Source organism: Lemur catta, chromosome 5, assembly GCF_020740605.2.
Source record: "Lemur catta isolate mLemCat1 chromosome 5, mLemCat1.pri, whole genome shotgun sequence".
Lineage (NCBI taxonomy): Eukaryota > Metazoa > Chordata > Mammalia > Primates > Lemuridae > Lemur > Lemur catta.
This window is the reverse complement of record NC_059132.1, coordinates 79,012,648-79,027,984: the sequence shown is the minus strand read 5'-3', so window position 1 is coordinate 79,027,984 and position 15,337 is coordinate 79,012,648. Positions and strand designations below refer to the sequence as shown.

General features: G+C 35.8%; 1 pseudogene; it reads left to right on the top strand.

The window, feature by feature from the left end:
• Positions 1-2,047: 2,047 nt before the first annotated feature.
• LOC123638812 overlaps positions 2,048-15,337 on the top strand; it is a 115,879-nt pseudogene continuing 102,589 nt past the window's right edge.

Here is a 15,337-nt window from a genome sequence, read left to right as displayed (position 1 = left end):
CGAGACCAACCTAAGCAGCAGCGAGACTCCGTCTCGACTAAAAATAGAAAGAAATGATCTGGCCAACTAAAATATATATAGAAAAAAATTAGCTGGGCATGGTGGTGCATGCCTGTAGTCCCAGCTACTCGGGAGGCTGAGGCAGTAAGATCGTTTAAGCCCAGGAGTTTGAGGTTGCTGTGAGCTAGGCTGACGCCACGGCACTCACTCTAGCCCGGGCAACAAAGCGACTCTGTCTCAAAAAAAAAAAAAAATTAATAAAAAGTACTTTTACTTGTATCAACATGGATGTAACTTAAAATATTAGGTTTAATCTTAAAAATAATTTATAAAGTGATGAGAACTATAGGTTGCCATTAATATGATATTTAATTATGAAAAATAATAGTATGTACATTTTTATGCATATCTACTTATGTAGTAAAGATACAAAAACATACAGTATTCTTTTAGACAACTTCAGGGTGGCATTTATGTAGATTTTTGGAAAAAGATTATGCTGGCATTGCATTGTTATACGTTTATTTTCTTAAAATTAAAAAAGAAAAAGGTGTGAAGCAAACATTTAAAAATAGTAACATCTTTTAAATATTCATGTAATGGCAAAGGGTCTAGTATACTATTTTCTGTATGCTTGAAATATTCCACAGTTATAATATACAAACCATGTATTACAGTGTTTCCTTCATAACCTCATATTTATGGATATATCATTATACTATGAAAATTCTTTGAAAATTAGGTCCTGTTTAATTGTGGTCTAAAGTTAACATACATACATAATGCTATAAATCTAGAATGCAAAATAATCCTGCTTCTCTGTCTCCCGAGAAACATATTTTATAACATCTTCCCAGAAGATTTTGAAAGTGTCCTTTCTTCAGGCTGTGAAATGCCATAGTTCATCTTGGTATGGGAATTCTCACCATGCCAGAACTTTTACTGTAATTTGTGATGAAGGTGTGAGAACAGAGTTATGGCTTGATTCTTAGAAGTGTCAATGTGAGAAAATGAAAAAGGTGATTACACAAAGAGGTTGCAACTCAGAAGTGCCAAGCACAATGTAATTTTGGAGAAAAATAGACTCCATAGAACTCATTTTTCCATTACAGTCTAAAAACTTTCCTAATACTATTTTCTCTTATAAATAGTAGATCAAAATAAATTATTTCAATTTTAACCTTGCCAGAAATGTAATGCAGTTCTCTTTGAAGGCAGGATTTAATTTTTTTAAAACCATGTAAATAAATATCCCCTTTAATTTGGAAATTGTGATTTGCCTTTGTCACACAGGACTACTTTTACCAAAGGATAGGGAGTATGGTAGAGGCTGCATTAGCGAGCCTCTAAATTTATATAACTTTAAGTCAGATTCTAAGAAAAGTTAAGTGACAAAATGCAAATGAAACTTCTGATCAAGATTTTATTTTTTTGAAAAAAATACGTGAATTTTAATCAAAATTGCATCTTAGAGGTTAGATTTATTTTTTGATATAATAGCTATGCATATATACACATATATATCGTTCCTAAAAATTTTTAATTGTTGGATCTTAATTGAGGTGGTATATATGTATGAGTGTTTGTGTTTGCATAGGAGTGTGTGTTTGTTATTGTCCCAGTGCTATACATAGAAGATTAATTGTTTAGACTGATACTGTCAGAGGTAGATGTAGGCTCTGTCTTCTCATTACCTTGAGTCGGAGGAAAGATTATGAAAAGAACTGGAATATTAGACATTAACAAGAAAATGTAAAGTTGCTTTGTTTTCAAAATGGTATTAAATACATGGCTTAAAAATTAATCAACCAGACTTTGGGAAATGGATTTTAGTAGTATTGCAGTTTTTCTCACAGGAGCAGAAGACATCCTTGTGGATGAAAGTGAATACTCCTTAAAGTAGTTGATGGGCCTGCTGTCTGTAACACAGGGAAGAAGTTACTTCTTAAAGAGATTTCTTCTACAGGGTCCAGAGTCAGAGGGCCGCATATCACGAATATGTCGAGATTCCAGATAGCTGTGAATTCCCATAAGTAGGTGGCGGGACATGGTGCGAAGCAGGAGGACAAGACTGGAACAGAGGAAAATGAGCAATGTATCACAACGTGGAGGCCAGGCAAAGAGTGAACAAGGAGCTTGCTACGAAATTCCAAGGTTTGGTTTTTCCCCCAAAACTCTATGTGTAGCCACTTATAAGATTTGTCTATTAGCCTGTGTTGAATTTTTTAAATATACATAAGATTTTGAAATATTTAATTAAAAAGTAATCCTGGGAGGAATTCCATTTTTGCCCAGAAAGTAGAAACCTGGAAAGAGCATCCATCACTCTTACACTAACAATGAGGGGGAAAAAGAGCACACCAACTATAGTGTCAGAAGTTTTTTTGATCTTATCAGAGATCTGAGATTGTGGGAAAACAAATAAAGGGCAGGCACCTCAAAGGAGAGGCAGTATGTGCAGATAAGCTCACCTGTGTCAGAGCATAGAAGCAAGAGGACTTAGCCACCATCCATGAGCGAGAACAAATCAGCTAAAATTAAATGCTTGGCTACAAAGCCTCCTGTGGGCTATCGCAGCAATAGGGAACCACCGGGAGCCTCAGAGACATGAGGAGTCTGCACTCAGTTGCTGGATCTTTTCCATAAACTTTCACTTAGTGCCCATGAGAAAGATTGAGGATGGGGTAGAACATCAGAGAAAGCTTCTATCAGTGATATAGAACAGCAAGAAGAGTAATGTCTACTGCTGCAAGAAGGCATAAAGCCCTGTCCTTTGACACACACCATTCCCAAACATAGAACTAAGCCTCAAGCCACTCGGGGTGGGAGATCCAACCCTCTCATCTCCAGGTTGAGGTGAAGACCCATTTCAGCTGGGGAAGAGCAGAAGCAGCAAAGCCCAATACCCTTGGGAGAAGGAAAGGGAACAGTCCATGTTCCTATTATCAACAGTATCAGAGGTCTCTTACTGTTAGGGTAGGGGCAGGGACCTCTCTCCCACATGAGACACACCATGGACACAAGGCAGAGTTTGGCTGCCATAAGTAGAAGGGGAAGGTACATTGAAAAGTTCTCACCTACAAAGCCTAGGCACACAGGCAGGGCTTTCCTAAGACTGGCACTGGGCTAGGATAACTGAAAACTCTCCACCAGCAGCCTGGCAAGATCAGAGTAGCAGGTGACAGCAGCTGGGGGAAGCGCAAGGGTGCTCTGAACAACTTCCTCTGTGACACAGGTATGCAGGGATAGCTGAAAACTAAGAGTAGATCAAGGACACTGAGAAAAATCCCCGGCACACCAGGCCCAACCTTAAACACAAAGCAATCCTAGAGGAATTTAAAGCCTGTGGTGCGCTAGTGGTAACCATAGCAACAGCAAAACCCAAATCCAGTTCAATCTCTCACAACATTGACTTAACTCCTTTACTCTAGCCTGACAGCACAAAAATAGTGGTTGTTTCCAAGCACACTTATTATTTATATCAATATTTACTGTTATATATACGATATTTAGTATTCAATTAAAATTTATGAGAAAAAATGGCAAGGAAAGAAAATCCCGTCATCAGGAAAAAAAAAAAATCAAAGGTACAAACTCAGAAATGACCCATGTGTTATGAGCTGTGAATGGAAATCCAGTGTGTCACCAGGAGGTGACACAGGGCAGTTGAGAGTTCTCCACAGTCTCTCTTCCTCTGCCACAGTAATTGTGCAGTCAAATGATGAGATCTTTAAGCCATGGGATGGAAAAAACCGTGATTGCTGAAACACGTGGAGAAAGAACCTGGAGAGTAGCTTGAGCTGAATTGTACATGCAACACAAGTTATAGTGTTAAACCACTGAGGTGTCAGAGTTTGTTACTTATCTCAATCATTGTTTTTATTTAGGTTATAGATCTAGCCTCTGGGGTCTGCCTATCACACCTAACTGCCAAACTTCTAATTCTACATTGACCTATTCCAACTTTTTACTCCTAAAAATACCTGCCCCTGAAGAGTCATGGTGTGTCATTCTACCTTATGATGTCCCATGGTAAGTAATAAAATTATGAAGGAAATTATAATTGCTTTTGCTGCTCAAGTTTCCCCCATCAACTCTACTCCATTCCCTTTGCCCTCAGTAGAGCTCTTCCTACTCTCAGGAGCCTTCTGTTTAATGGCATGACGGGAATTTTATTTTTATTGTAATTATCTAAGAACATTTTAATAAATAAATGAGACTCTGTTCATTGAAATTCCGATATTAATGCACAAGGAGGTCATTTGGAGGTTGTATGTTTCATTCTGTCCTAGACCTTATCACAGTAAATATTTCTCATCACCAGATCTCTCCAGTATTGATCTACAAGGGAAAAAGTGAATATGAGACAGGGAAGAGAATGTGCCAACCTGGGACTTCAAAATGCTGTAGAATGGCATTCTAGTCCTCTAAAATTAGAAGAATGGCTTCATTTGCAATCTTTTATTTTAAATCATTTAATATATGTAAAATAAAAATGCTGGTTTAGAAGAGAATATGTCCATTCTCATACTTATTCACATAATGTAAACCATTAATGGAGGCTTCAATTCCATTGCTTATATCAATTTTTCAGCGGTAAATACATACTGAAACATACATTTAATGATTTAATAGTAAAATTCCCATGCAACAATACTCTTATTTTATTACTTTACTCCATAAAGACAAATTCTTAGGAGTTATTGTATCGATTATTTGCAAAATGGAAATATAAAGATGTACTTCTCTCTTTAATTGGGTGGCAGCCAGATAATCTAAATCTAAAGCACTAAATGGATTTTACTCACTTTTTTGGCATGAGATGTAGGTATTTATGTTCTACAAGGTTAATACAATTTTTAATAATATGACATTTCTGTTTGATTTGGTTTTTAATCATATTACAACATTCAACTATCACTAAGTAATAAAAGGAATTATTTGCCTTCTTTGGTAATTTATAGAATATTTATTGTCTTCCAAATGTTCCCTATTAGTTAAACCAATTTAATTGAAAAAAAAAAAAAACTAGAATAATGAAGAATCTGTAGAAACCTGTGGAATTTTATAATCCGTAGAATTATGGCACGAAGAACAATCCGTCTTTAAAATTTGCCTATTATATGTTTTAAATTTCTGTCAATCTTCAATTTTTTCCATCCCTAACATGACCACTATAGTTAAATATCTATTTATCTTAGCTTATTTATCATGCAGACTGAGATTTACTTTTTGCTGTCCTTTTGTACCTTCACAAGTCAACCAGATTCAGATTGAACATTTTAAAATGTAAATCTGATCATGCCATCCCTTCTCTCAGTCTACTGGCTGTTGTTCATTTTCATACCCATCCAGAACCTGGAAACTGGGGACTACAGTTCCTAGGTGCTTTTTTTTTTTTTTTTTGAGCTTAATAAGTAAATTTATTGGCAATAATTCCTATGTGAACACATCAGCTAAATCCCAAGTCTTTTTTCATAGTATTTGAGGATCCTCCTGACAGAGTTCCCCATCTTTGAACACACTTTCAAAACAAACTATTTTGAAGTCTGTTCCACTTGGCCACTGCTGCCCCCAAACTGAGGGGCTTAAAGCATCAATCTAGTATTTTCTTTCATGGTTTTGGCAGCTGACAGACACAACCAGGCAGTTCCTGTTCAGGATATTTCTCATGCAGATGCAGGCTGAAGCTGGAGTCATCGGAAGGCTTCTTCACTCACATGTTTGATGCCCAAACTGGGATGCCTGGAATAACTCAGGGAAAGTTTGAACTCCCCCTCCATGGACCGCTCTAAATGGATAGCTGGACTTCCTCACTGAATGGCAGTCTCAGTGCAAGAGAGACGTGGCAGCTGGCTTTTCCCCAACAGGCATTCCAGGAGTCCTGGAGTAAAGCTGAAACGCTTCTTATGACCTCACCTCAAAAGCCTTCTTGTGTCACTTCCACTATTGTGTATTGGGTCAAACAGTCACAGGCCAGCCCAGATTTAAAGAAGTGAAATAATAGTTTCCATTTCTCAATGAGAGAACAGCTTGCATGTGTGAGGAGGGAGGAAGGGATGGTGGCCACCTTATACATAGGCTGACAAAAAGTGCCCAATGCTCTCTTCAAATGACATCTCTTCTAACATATAATTTAAATATGCCTTTCCCTAACACATGCTTTTTCTCTTTCTTTCTTTCCGTCAACTGAAACTACTTCCTAGATTAACAGTGAAGGGAGGGATTGCTTGCTTTCCTTCCACAAAGCAGGCTTTACAGTCAAATTCAAATTCAAATCTCAGCTTGACCATTCACTAGCAGAGTGACTTGGGCAAATAACTTCTCCCCATTAGAATGGACTCTCTAATACTCAGTGCCTACCATAAAACATAACATACATAGTAAGGTTATTGACTAAATAATTTATTTATTATTTATTGACTGAAAATAATCTCTTTGAGGTTCCATTACTTCTATGAAATAGGGGTAATAATGCTCACCTCACAGTGACATAGAAATAAATGAACAAGTTAGTGTTTGTAAAACACTTAGGACCCCTGTACCTTAATACTGTAGAGTACAGTGAAGGTATGATAGGTATTAGTGTTATTGTTATAGTTAATATTCTTCTCATTATTATAGCATCCTGTATTATGGATGCTCCTCCACATTCCTGTCACCAGAGTATAAAACTTGTTAGACACCTTCTTCACACCTGGATCTCCTTTGTTTTCCTCACCACAGCCTTAGCCATTATTTTAATGGCTTCAACACTGATATCGGTGATGCAATAAACATGTTCTTTCATAGGTCCTGGACCTTGTCAACCCTAATAATCATATTCTCCGCTTTGCTCCAGATAAACACCCATCAAATTCTCACTCAAAACTACCCGACCTCTAAAATCACAAACTCTGCCAATTTCCCCTCACAAAGCAACTTGCTACTCTTATATTTTCCTCCCATAATACCCCAGTCTCCTTGACTCCTTTCTTTCATTCTAGTCTATCAGCACAATTCCAGCCCCCCCACAATTCCCTACTCTACCTTGACTCCACAGTCACTCATATCATTGTCAGCTTTGATGCTAAACAATAACAAATCCACATACTCCTAAACCTGAATGGACCCTACCAACTGCTTTTGTGTCCCTGGGCCTGGCTTTCCTACCTTTAATGAGTTGGTCAGTTCTACTTGAAAATGATGGTATCAAACCAAACTTGAACTCCAGGACTATTCCAGAATCTTTGTATTCTCTCTTCTTGGCATCCTTCCACTTTCATCATGTACCTATTCCAAAACTTTCCTGTTATCTTCTGGCCCCCAGTCTCATTCTTGCCCAATCATCCTTGCTTTTGTGGACAGTCTTATATTCCTCTTTAGTGGAAAAAAAAAATGAGTACCTTTCAAAATGAATTCTCTCAAATTCTCCCCTTGCTATCTCCAAAGCATTCTGTGTTTCATTGTTTCACCTTTTATTCCTGCATTTTTCTTAGAGGAAAAACTGCCACTTCTTCTCAAGGTTGTCCTCTATGCCTTTGTCCACAATCTCAATTTTCTATCACTTTCCTGATGGAATAGTCCCTAACTTCTAAAGCTTTGGTCTCTCTCGTCTATTGCTGGTTCTTCTCAGCCTGGGTAAAAATGCTCATCCCTCATTTCCTAAAACTGTCATTTTCCCTAGAGAGGTTTTAGATTCTGTCTTCATCTCATTGTACCTTTATTGTTGATATTCTCTACTCAAAGGTCTTCACTAACTGCTCCATCATTTTGGCACCCAATGGTCTCTTTTTTATTTCAAAATATTAATGAGGTACGAATGTTTTTGTTACATGGATAGCTTTTATAATGCTAAAAGGGCTATAAGTGTGCCCATCATTTGAAAGTGCTCATTATACTTCATAGGTAGGTTTTTAACCCTTCTTTCCTTCCTGCTCCCCTTTCTTGATTTCCAATGATTTTTACTTCCCTCTGCCCATGTGTGCCGATCAATTATTTCCAAATTATTAGAGAGTACATGTGGTGTTTCTCATTCTTGAAATCTTTTGCTTAGGATCATGGACTCCAGTTCCATTCAAATTGCTGCAAAAGACATTAATTCATTCGTTTTTACGACTGAGTAATGCTGCATGGTGTATGTGTGTCACACGCACCCCCCCAATATGTTTTATTAATCCACTCATGAATTGATAGGCACTTAGGTTGATTCTAGGTGCTTTTGCCAGTAGGGTTTCAGAAATTGTTTAGGGTCTATCAATATGATGTAATCTTACAGGACAAGGGAGGTAGAGCAGTAGAAGACATTCTTTCATTGCAGAGGCAATATATACATAAACCTGATGGGTTTATGGGTTTTTATAGTGATTAGTCAGACTTTAGTTCCCTGTCCTAGGCCCATGGGGCAGATATGACATGCAGAGTGGTTCCATAACTGTATTGACCTCTATGTTATATAGCAACTTTTTTTTTTTTTTTTTTGCCTCTGTAGCACAGCTGCAGAAGGGCAGCTGAAAACTGGTAGTGTTCCTTTCTGAATTTTGCTCTTTCAGACTTTCCAAAAGATTTATTTGTGTCATTTTCCCTGTATAAAATCCCTTGTATTTGAAATACATAGACTGTTTCCTATTTTCTTCACTTAACTCTGACTTGTATACCCACTCCTTAAAATTTTCTGCAGCTTCCTATTGTTTTGCAGGTGGAAGACAGAATACAAGATTCTGTTCCAGCCTTATCTGGTAGCAGTCACTCACATTTTGGAATTCTGTAGCTATCAAAGTCTTCAAAAAGGCTCTGAACTTAATTCCAGTTTTCTGACATCTGGTATTGACCAGCATGCCTAACTCCTCCAGTGCTGAAATAAACCACTACTTTCTAACATCTTCATTTCTAGCTCACCCTTTACAAACTCTTCTAATAATCTTGCCAAAATTTTCTTAATACTTACCTGCCTGCCCAGAACATTCGATGATTTCTAATGTCTACCAAGGAAGTATTAATACAAACTTGATTTAAGTCAGATTACTGCTCTGCATTCTTCTCATGTACATAATGTATTTTTGAACAAAACTGGGATGCTGGTTGCTTTCATAAAACACTCTTACTCACAAATTGTTACATGTATGAGATACTTCTACTCCAAACATCCTCCAAACGCCATCTGTCAAAATCTTATCCATTTCCCAAGAGACTTATCAAAAGTGATTTAAAATTTTCTAATGCTCTCTAATAATATACAAAAAGTATATTATTCTTGATTTAATTACATACACAATTTGGCTTATGAGTATTGTGGTCCTTGTGTTGATGTTCCTTGCTTGACTATTTTTGTCAAAGAATACAGCATGAGGAAGGTTATTATCATTCATCCTGAAAAAATAGTGTGATGCTATGACTAGGGCAAAAAGTCAACTTTTAAAAAAGTAAGATGTAAAATAACAGGTAACCAAATATTTTCAAGACTATCAAAAATATAAGACTGGTAGAAAAAAGACATACCAGTATTTACAGGGCTAGCAGGATACCCTCTATGTTATATTGGTATCCAAGTTTCTCATTTATAAATATCTCAATTCTCATCAAGAAAAAGCATATAAAATGTGATAACTAGTTGAAGGATCTGGAGAGGACCAGTGTTAAGTAAAGTCCATTGTTATCACAGAGTACTGCCTAGCATAATGTTTTGCATAAAATATTAATATATGTACATTCAGTTATAAAATTCTTCAAGTTGTATGATATTGTATTATTCAGAAAACAGCTCTATAAGCCATATATTATAATATACATATATTTTAGAAAAATACCTGAGCTCTGGAATGTCTAAATGACTTGTCTAGGACCAGGCATCATTGAAGATTAAACCCAATACTTCTCATTTATTTATTTATTTTGTTTTGGAGACAGAGTCTCACTGTGTTGCAGGGGCTAGAGTGCTGTGGCATCAGCCTAGCTCACAGCAACTTCAAACTCCTGGGCTTAAGCAATCCTTCTGCCTCAGCTTCCTGCGTAGCTGGGACTACAGGCATGCACCACCAATCCCGGCTAATTTTTTCTATATATTTTTAGTTGTCCAGCTAATTTCTTTCTATTTTTAGTAGAGACGGGGTCTCACTCTTTCTGAGACTGGTCTCGAACTGACCTTGAGTGATCCTCCCGCCTCGGCCTCCCAGAGTGCTAGGATTACCTCATTTATTTTTGATCCACAATATAGTCTTATAAATTGGTCAATCGACTAACTTTAATAATCATTGAATAAATAATTATAAAATTTCCCTTTATTTACTTTATAAAATTTTCTATGGCAATGAGAACAGTTCAGGTGGTCCAATTCCTATGAAGACATACCACAGGAAAATGTAAGATTGTGATCTAAATATATAGTTGATGTTCTACCAACAATAAACCTCTGTCATTCATTTTTCAAAGGAAATCGTTGAGATTCAAGCCATAAAGTCTTTTAAGAGAGGAAAAGTCTATTTTTCTTTTGCCTACCAAGAAAATAGTGAGGCTAAGCTTATTAAAATTTCAATAATGGGATCAAACACTAGTTGTTCTCTATAATCAAACTACATAAACCAAATGAAGTAATTTTATTAAAATAATAAGTAAATAAACCATTACTCAATAAGCTACATATTCTTGAAATTTTCCTACTGTTTAAAAAGGCACTTGAACATTTTTGGTTTTGTAGTTTACCGCAGTCAACCAGTGAGGTAGCTGTTTTATTATGCTTTGCTTCTGGCTGAGTGTGAAAGGAAAAGGAGGTTTGTGGGGGAGACAGCTTTTATTTCTATATAGACGCTGGCAAAAATAGAAAGCGGAGGACTGAAAATTACTAGTTAGGTACTGTACATCCTGTTTGTGAAAAAGGTCTTTTTTTCACATGAATGTCAATGAGAATTCTCTTTTTCCCTAAATTTTGGGCACAGAGTCTGAATATGTGCTGACATTCATTCTAACAAAAGACATGTTAAAAGTATAAGCGTTTTTACATAAAATCTTTCTTTGTGCTAGTCCATCTAAATATGTTTTGTTTTGCTTAAATTATATTTCTTCATATTGAGCATCCAGTCCTGCTCCGGTTTGCATTATTTCTCTTGTTTGGGGCCACTGGAGTTATCTAAAAGAAATAGTAATTTGCTTCTCTTGCCTGATAGTCACCAATATTTTAGGTGACTAACTCCATTTTTTGCTGCCTAAATTTCTTTGTTAAATATTCTTTGTTTTAAAATTTACCATGATATCTTATTGTGCTCTAACATAAATATGCTTATATACTATACAGATATTAATAAGGTAAATTAGCCACAATGGTAAAATATTTTTAGAATATGACTTATGGAATAGCCTTACAGTAAAGAACTAGCCTATTGATCCTTAAAGGTTATATACAGTGATACCTGTATTCTCAGTTAATTAAGAGCAATTGGTTAAATAGCAAATGGATAGCGATGTAAAATCATGATGGAAAAGTATAGCTGTTTCATGAATTGCATACGGGGATATGTAAATTTGATGTACCTTTGTACCTATGTAAAAAGCAGATGAGCCATCAAACAGTGTGAAATCTATATAAAACCTAAAAGCATTGTTTAAAAAAACCTATCAGTGATTATGTTGGACTATGTTTTATTTCTCTACAGATATGAAAATTAACGTTTGCTCCCCCGAGTGTTCTTCAAATTAAATATAGTCTTAAATGCATGCACAATTCTTAAAATAAATAAACACATACACACACATACAACACCCCCCAACACTACAGCAACTAATATAATGCTCTGTCCTAAGAAATATGCTGTCTACTTTCTCAAAGTCCTCCTTTGTTTGGCTCAATCAAAAATGAAATAAACATAAAAATTTCTATGAGTATTGGCTATTGGGAAAAATATTTTATATCGAAATATGAAATATACTTTTCTCAAAGTGTTTTCTAAATATATCGAATTAAAATGTCAAGTACTGAAATAAGAGGAATAAAAGGTATGAAGTGCACAAATTTAGGAAAAAGACAACTCTTAAAAACTTATAAAGAAACAACCAAATCATTTTTACAACACCCATCCACTGCTCAGATTCCCTCTCCCTAGTGAACATAAGTAGAAGATCAGGGAGAATGACCACTGGCTTCAGGGAGGGAAAGAAAAACACAGTTTCTTCCTTCCATGTTGAAAGAGTAGGATTTAATCTTCCCTAAAAATCCAATTTAAGATATCTCAAAAAATATGCAATGAAATTGGGATGTCTAAAACCAAGAGACATAAATACTCCACTTCCCATTGGCTATGTGCTTGTACCACACACTATGGTCTATTTATTTTGTCTGCAAGACTAAAGGTTAAAGAGAGCGGGAGAGGGCCAGCAGGGTAGAGAGAGGTGGCAGCCATGAAGCTGTCTGCATGCCACGATTTGGCACGGTAAGGACTGTCAGTTCCCCACGGGTTAAGTGGTAATGAAAACTAGCTGGGCGTGAGATGTCTTGCTGGTAGCCTGCCTAAGAGCGCTAAGAAGCAAGAGAGTGTGGTAAGCTGCCAAATGCAGGATCTGGGAAAGGGAAAAGAATCTGAGCTAGAGTGAATTTCCCACATTCAGGAACAGTGCTGTGAGGAAGCCATTTGCAGCTTGCTCTGAAAGAACTCACACCGGCCCTACAAGAGAGCTGACATTTGGGCACCTGCCATGCAAAGAGCATTGAAAGGCGGACAGGTAGGTAGGAGTGTACTAAACATACACTAGCTACATGGTACGTTGTTCTTTGTATATCTCCTATCTCTCCTGCTCCCTCTGAACCTTGACACTAAGAATTTATTTCTTTTACATATTGAATTTCACCGTAAGCTTTTGTTTTGAGAAAGGGAGCCACAGATATATTTTAAAATATATTCAAAATTTACAGAATTAATTTTCTGTAAGCAAACAGCTCCAGAATTCTACAACTTTGTACAGTTAGAAATCACACAGAGCAGGGGGAGATATGTAAGAATTCAATAATTTATACAGATAAGGAGGTATGCTTGTTAGGAGAGACTCACATCTGATTTTCTCATTGGAAGTCACCTTAGTATGTGGGCATGCTGCCCTGTCACAGTGACACATTATGTCCTGTCACACATGATGTGTGTTTGTTGTATATGTATGGTGCAAATATGTCTTATGCACCGTACATACACAATATTATACAAATATATAAAGCATGTTGGGTTATTTTTCAGAGAAGATATAAAAGCTTAGCAAAAATACAATAATAGTTTTACTTTTTTCTTTACAAAACTTATTTTTAAAAGTTAGGTTTAATGCTTTAATTGATGATGTCAGCTACAAAAGAAAACTGGCTCTGTTGTATAAAATGCAAGCCTTAGAATTATAGAGACTTATAAAAATAAAAGTTTTTTTATTAATAAATGTACTTTACCACATCTTAGCCAAGTTGCACCTCTTTACAGTTACAACACGAACCAGATAAAAATCTGAAAAATATAACTAGGTTAATTATCCAGGTATTTTAATATATATTTTTGTTTATCTTATACAATTAAAACAGTACACATTTTGACAAACATATATACTCACAACAGACACATGTCTGTGTAGATATGTTTTCATTTATCTTTCTTTTAAATTTATTTCAGAATATTACAGAGTTAGAAATTATTTGGTTACATAAATTGCTTTTTTACTGTACCCATCCCCACACAGTGTGCATTGGACCCATTAAGTGTGATTTTACCCATCCCTGCTCCCCACTCCACCTGCTTGATTTCTGATGAATGTTATTTCCATATGTACACATAGGTGTTTATCAATTAGTTCCAATTTAATGGTGAGTACATGTGGTGTTTGTTGTTCTATTCTTCTGATACTTCACTTAGAAGAATGGGCTCCAACTCCATCCAGGTTAAATATAAGAGGTATTAGTTCACCATTTTTTATGGCTGAGTAGTACTCCATGGTATACATATGCCACATTGTATTAAGCCACTCATGTATTGATGGGCACTTGGGTTGTTTCCACATCTTTGCAATTGTGAATTGTGCTGCAAGAAACATTCAAGTGCAGGTGTCCTTTACAATGTCATTCTTTCCTTTGCATAAATACCCAGTAGTGGGATTGTTGTATCAAATGGTAGGTCTCCTATATTACTTTCATAGAGGTTGTATTTAATAGTAGTTTGCAGTTCCAACCAACAGTATAAGTGTTCCTATTTCACCACATCCATGCCAACATATGTTGTTTTAGGACTTTTTGATAAAAGCCATTTTCACTGGAGTTAATATCTTATTGCGGTTTTAATTTGCATTTCCCTCATGATTAGAGACTTTGAGCATTTTTTTCATATGTTTGTTGGCCATTAGTCTATCTTCTTTTGAAAAGTTTCTGTTCATGCATTTTGCCCACTTTGTAATGGGGTTTGATTTTTTTTCTTGCTGATTTTCTTGAGTTCGTTATAGATTCTAATTACCAGCCCTTTATCGAATGTATAAAATGCAAATATTTTCTCCAGTTCTGTAGGTTGTCTATTCACTCTGATGATAGTTTTCTTGGCTGTGCAGAAGGTTTTTACTTTGATCAGGTCCCATTTATTTATTTTGGTTGTTGCTGTGATTGCTTTTGGGGTCTTAATCATAATATAATCATTTCTTTATGTTCTCAAAGGTAAAAGCGAAAATACCTCTTCCATTTATATAAGTCAAAAGTAGTAATATCTCTTGACAAATTAATGGCATTTAAAGAACTTTACAATCTATTTAGTCAAAAGATCTTTGTGTATAAGTGAAATAGATTCTTTGTGAAGTAGTAGTATATATTTATTTGAGCCCACACATATCCTGATATATTTTATCCTTGACAAAAGGAAATTTGCTAATGTTCCAGAAATCAGCCATATGCTATTTCTCTGGCTCTCCTGTGGCTTTTGAGATGAAGTCTCAGCCAGTGTTTTAGCAAAGTGTCTTTTCAGTATAGCGTTAAATCAACCACTTGAGAAATATTGTGATAACTATGGAAATCATCATAGTGCCTTCACATATAGGAAGTGTGATTCCACTTTATTATCACAATTCCTCTAACACTAAGGTGCAAAGTTCTTTTTTAAATAACTTTTTTCTAATGGAGATACCAACTACAGTTAGGATTAAGAATAGAGTGTGTTTCAGTGGAAGCAAAGAAAGGAGTGTGTACATATTTCTTAGAGTAGACACACTGCATCAGGATAAATAATATTTTGATAAATTTAAAGTAATAACATATGTCATTTAAAACAAACATAAAATAATAACATTCATTCTACATTTTCTTGGTCATAATCTCTTGCCAGATTAAAAAGATGGACCAAAGAAACATTTATTCATGATATAC